Genomic DNA, 6,000 nt, shown 5'->3' on the forward strand with positions numbered 1-6,000 from the left:
GACTCCCTGCTGTGAGCAACAGTGGCTCACAGCGATGGTCATGAGGAGGGTCTTAGTACAAAGGAGTTCTTAGTGTAAAAGAAGACTTAAGCCTAGGTAATTTATAAAGAAAAAAGGTATGTTTGGCTTATGATTCTGATGGCTGAAAAGTTCAAGATTGTGCCTTGCATCCGGTGAGGGTCTCAGGCTTCATAGCAGCAGGTGACGGGAGCTGACATGTGCAGAGAGAGGAGTGAGGCTCCAGACTCTTCAACAACACGGTCTCATGGGTTGGTGAGAGCAAGAACTATCAGCGCATGAACGGTGTTGATTTACTCATGGGGGTCCACCTGCATGACACAAACACCCCCTAGGAGGCCCCATCTCCAGCATTGGAGATGCCATTCCAACATAAGGTTTAGAAGGGTCAGATGTCTGAACCATAGCAAAGACTGAGGTCCCATGGCAGAGCTTGATTAGTGATTGACGGTGCAATGTGTTTTATAGAAGCCCAACCTCAGCCAACCACATACTGTCTGCTGAAGTTACAGAAAATTTCAGGTCACATTCTTTATTGTATGCATGTTTTTTTATCATCTGCATAGTTTTTTGAATGAGGCTAAATCATTACAAAAGCATCTGGTCTTCCCTGGGTGCTTTTGAAATTATTTAGCTTCATTTAAAAAAATATTCACCACTAAGCTTTTAAACAAGAAGTATTTGCTGTGATAACGTCTTACAGTTGTGAATGACTGCAGAGCACATGAAACACTTCTTCGGTATATCTTATTCTTCTCAAAATGCCTGTGGTGTGGGAGTCAGTCGCTCCTATCCCTAGACAAGGAGATGGTGGCTAAGAGAGTTGTTTGATTTTTACATAATCCCAGAAAGGATTTAAGTTAGATGTTAAAGATCGTAGAATACAGACCAATGGTATAACGGGAGAAGGGAGGGAAAAAGAAAGAAGGTAGTGAAATGAAGCTGGAGGTTCTGGTCATGTGGCAAGTCACTTACTAGGATCAGACAGTGCTCTGAAAACTGAGCGACTTAGGGTGTGTGTATGTGTGTGTGTGCGTCTGCGCTCTTGCACCTGCCTGTCCATGCCCACGTGAGTGCCAGTGTAAGTAAAGTCTTAAAGGCATTAAGAATTACTTAAGAAGCTACAACCTGAGCTCATGTAGAATGTCTACAGAACAGCACCTGAAATTCTGACAGGACTTAAGGAATTCTCAGGCCAGGGCTGAAGGCACAGAAGAACCCAAAGAAGAATCCAGAGGGGAGTGCAGCTGGCCTTTGCCCTGAGGGCATTTGTGAAAAAGCTGGTGAACTTCATTTTCAGCTTTACAAGAGGTACAAAGAGAAGATCCAGCTGAGAGCTCAGCCAAACTGGCATGCCCATCAGTAATCTCTTAAAGTTGGGACCCCCCCCCAGATGGTTGTACCCTCAGTGTAGTTGCAAACTAGAAGCAGCTCAGCCACTTGCAAAGGAATCAGGCATGATCAGCCATCTCAAGCCCTAGAGCCGAAAGAAAAAAAGAAAAATCCATGCTGAGTATTTGGAACAACAAGTTGTCCCTAACTTTGTGTGAGGTGGGTGTCCAGAAATCCCCAAGCTGAGAATTTAAGATAGAATGATTCTGAACTGATCATTCCCATTTGCCCAGCATAATTCCTTCTGAGTAACAAATCTTCCTCCTAAGCCTCAAAGATTTCTCAAAAATAAAACTACAAAGCAAATGAGCAATTCTAAATGAAAAATAACTAACCACACGTGAAAACACAACACTGTGAGTGAGAAACAACAGAAACCATAGTAGAAACAGACACACAAATACCTCAGCTGTTGAATTTGACAGACCAAAACATCAAGAAATAAAACACGAAGTCAAAAATATCTGAAGAGAACAGAAAACTATTTTTTAAATTACCAAGCAGATTTGGAAAAATACCAAATAAAACTTATAGCTGTAGAAATGAGAAATATCACTGATTTTTTAAAGAAAGTTGGTGAACGGATTTAACAACAAATTAGACACAATTGAAAAGTGAATTAGAGGACCGGAATCTAGAGCTGAACAAATTACTGAAATAGATACAAAGTGACAGAAATGTGAAATGTGAAAAAAATTAATGAGAATACAGTTTGGAGGCTATGTTATGTTTAATTAGAGTCCCAGAAATGGAAAAGAGATAAAATTGGGAAGGGGTAGGATTTAAAGAGATTTAGCTGAGAGTTTGCCAACATTGTTGGAAGAAACCAACTCACAGATTCATAAATCAGTTCTTGGTCAGGCATGAGGTGCAAATATTTTTCCAATATTTGGTGTGACTTAACTTTTTAATAGTATTGTTTGATAGCATTCTTAACTTTAGGACAGTCTCATTTATGCATATCTTCTTTATAACTAGTGCCTTTTAAATAACTTAACAAACCCTTATATACTATGAGATCATAAAGCTATCATCCAGTATCATATTCTAAAAGTTTGTTTATGTGAACCCAAGAAGAGTAAATAAAATTCTAGATATGACATAATTCAATTGATAAATGCCTTAGACAAAATATTGTTTAAAGTATCTCCTGAAAAAAAGATTATCTTTCAAAAATATTAATTAAGCTTCATACGAATGGAAGCCAGAACAAAGTTGAATCATACCTTTAATATGATGGAGGTGGGGGTGTAAATCTGTAATACTATACCTAGATAATGTATCTTTTAAGAATAAGGATAAAATGGACATTTCTGCATATCAGTAAGAAATGTTAGAAAATGAAGAATATGCCATTTACATTAGCATTTTAAAAATGAGTTTCTTAGACATAAACCTAGTGAAGGATGTGCAAGACTTTTGTGGAAAAATATTATAGAACTTAGAGACATTTTAGAAAGATCTAAATAAATGAAGAGATTTACAATGTTCATGGACTGTAAGAGATATAGTAAAGATAACACTTTCCCAAATAGAGTCAATATAATCTCAGTAAAAATCCTGACAGATTTTGTGTTTGTGTACATGTGTGTTTGTATATTTATGCGTATCACTTGAAAAGCTGATTCTGAAATGTATACTGAATTTCAAAAGGTCAAGAATAACCAAGATATTCTTAAAGAAAAAAGGCCACGTAGGAAGACTTGCCTCACCAGATAGCAACACCTCCTATGAATCTTTATTAAAACTGTGTGATATGTGTGTAGAAATAGAGATCATTGCGATAGATTAGAGATGCCAAGAGAAAACCCATGATCATATGGATATTTAATTTTTGATAGGATGTGATTGATGAGTTGGGATGGAAAGATTTTTAACTAATTGCTGCTGGAGCAGTTTACTTAAGACTAAAATTAAATTGTACTCATGTGAGAGAAACATGAGTGAAATCAAACCCCTATCTTGTACTATTTCCAAAAATCAGTTCCACTTGGACTAAAGAAATAAATGTAAGGAAAAACTATAAAAATGTATAGAATATCCAAAAGCTATTGGATAATAGCTTTATGTTCTCATGGTATATAAGGATTTGTTATTTAAAAGGTACTAGCTATAAAAGAAAATATACATAAATTAGACTGTACTAAAAATAAGAATGCCTGGCTATCAAACTATATTATTAAAAAGTTGAGTTACACCAAATATTGGAAAAATATATGCAACCCATAACTGATGAAGAACTATTATCTAGAATTATGTACAAAGAATTATGACTCAGTAAGAATAAAACAGAAAAATGATTGAATGGGCACTTCACAGAAGAGGAAACCCAAAAGACTGGTAAACATAAGAAAAGTGCTTACCTGTGTTAGTAATCAGGGAGCTGCAAGTTAAAGCCAAATGTGATAGCATTATATACCCATCACATGAGCAATAATGCAGATCTTAACAACACCACATCCTGGCAAGAGTGGGAGCACCGGCAATACTTTCTTGCTGCTAGGGGTTTTGACTGGATACAGCCACGTCGGAAACATGTTGGCATGACCTCATCTAGCTAAGGTGAGTCCACCTGGGCTCCTCAGCTCCAACTTAGTTGTCCATCTTAGGTTCTTGCCCAAGCACACCAAGAGACATAAAGATGGTTCGTGATAGCCCCACAATTAAAATGCCCATCACAGAGGTCCAGACAAGAAACTGCAATACAGTCATACAATGAAATACTACATCATGTTAAAATGAGTGGACTGTAGCTTGACATGTCACTAACACAACATCACATGGAGCAAAATAAGCAAGAAAGAGTAGTCTAATTTTATCTTATAAAGTTAAAAAATGGGCAGAATGAAACATTATCAATTGTTTAGAGGTTGATGTCATGCCCAAGTGGACATTTGTAAAAAGTGAGGGCATGTTTTCCACATGTGCATCTTGCAGCCACAGAGGTGAGGATGGAGGAAGTGATATGACTCCCTGGAGGAGGAGGGGAGGGATGAGATGGCTACCAAGGAGTTATTACATGGGCTTCCACTCTTTTGTTATTTAAAAAGGGGTACATAAGTGTTCTATCCACTCTTCTGCATGCAGGATCTATCTCCCAAGAAGAATAATAGAAAATTGCCTATGTCAGTGGTGCACTAATCTCTAAGCTTTCTGGAAGGATGGGGAGTGCTGGAGCCTTGCTCAGGAGGACTCACTAGACCCAGCTGGGATGGGCCCTGTGTCTGAGCCAAGGTGATCCTCCCAGAAACCAACCCTGCTTCTCCAAGAAAGAGAGTGGAGTAAAAGCCACTGGTGGATTTCCATCACAAGCAGAGCTGAGCTCCGTCCCTGGTGGCTGCTCAAAGAGTGATTTTGTTTTGTTCTGCAGGAGACGAGGTGCCCCTGTGGTCCAGGTGCCCTTCCCTGGAACCCTACCCCTCCATCAAGGTTCTGCCTGGGGAGTCTACCTTGTAAAGCCTCCTGCTTTTATACATACTGCAGTCCAGCCAGCAAAGCCCATCATCTCAGAGACCCCTGGATGTCCTTCGAAGGAACCAGGACCCCTGATCCCAGCATCTGTCTCTGTCATTATCTTCAGCACAACCAAAGAACAGGCCTTGCAGGAGGTGTTGCATTTCCAGGATGATAGTCTGCCAGGAACTGCAGAGGAGGCAGCCACCTGTTTAACTATGCAGGCCAGCCAGCCACAGGCCCTCTTGCTGCTTAAAAAATACCTGATGACTGAGCCTCTCATCCTTACCCACAGCGTGGAGCTCATCTGCCCCTTGGGGGAGGCTGTCCAGCCAGAAGCTGCTGCCCTAACCCCAGCGGAGGCCATCCCAAATGCTGATAATAATGTCCAACTGGGAGCCAGCACCTTACCCCAATAAAGGCCATCACTATGAATCATGGTGATGTCCAGCCAAGAGCTGGCACCCTACCGCTGGCCAGGGAATACCCAGGTCTGAAGGGGAGGAGCCCACCCTGTTTCTGTGTGCAAGAGCATCTGCTCAAAGCCCCAAAATGCCTCAGTGGGTCCCCCTTCTTGTCCTTGCACACACAGGAGTAGTGCCAGGAGAGCGAGCCACTCTGTAGGAGCACAGTACTGGGAAACCCCGGACCTGGATTAAGAGTTCTTCAGGCTGGCCCTGACTTCGTGTCTTAGTAGACAAAAGAGTCAAGAGAAGAAGAACTGCAGGCGTTTTCCATGTTTTAGTGAATTCTGCATTTTTGCCTGCTTAGTAGCTATATTTTAAAAGATAATTATAGCTTTCTAAATATATCTGTAAGTTATTAAGTGCATTGGGCTCCTTTGTGTGTCTGTAAAGAAATACCTGAAGCTGGGTAATTTATTTTTTAAGAAATAGGTTTAACTGGTTCACAGTTCTGCAGGCTGTACAGGAAGCATGGTGCTGGCATCTGCTTGGCTTCTGGTGTGGTCTCAGGAAGCTTCCAGCATGGAAGAAGGTGGGGCGGGAGCCAACACATCATGTGGTGAGAGCAGGAGCAGGAGAGAGTGGCAGGGTTGGGGGGTGTGCCATACATTTTTAGATGACCAGATCTCAACTGAACTTCCAGAGCAATAACGCACTCATCACCCAGGGGGTG

General features: G+C 40.8%; 1 protein-coding gene across 1 annotated transcript in view; it reads left to right on the forward strand.

Moving 5' to 3' along the window:
- Window positions 1-5,689, forward strand: part of ZDHHC11 (zDHHC palmitoyltransferase 11) — a gene marked incomplete at its 5' end in the record, with an annotated part of 102,389 nt that extends 96,700 nt beyond the window's left edge. Inside the window, one exon of the mRNA XM_074387627.1 lies at window positions 4,781-5,689. The remainder of the gene's footprint in view (window positions 1-4,780) is intronic.
- Between the last annotated feature and the right edge of the window lie 311 nt (window positions 5,690-6,000).

The sequence above is a fragment of the Saimiri boliviensis genome, chromosome 1 (genome assembly GCF_048565385.1).
Source record: "Saimiri boliviensis isolate mSaiBol1 chromosome 1, mSaiBol1.pri, whole genome shotgun sequence".
Lineage (NCBI taxonomy): Eukaryota > Metazoa > Chordata > Mammalia > Primates > Cebidae > Saimiri > Saimiri boliviensis.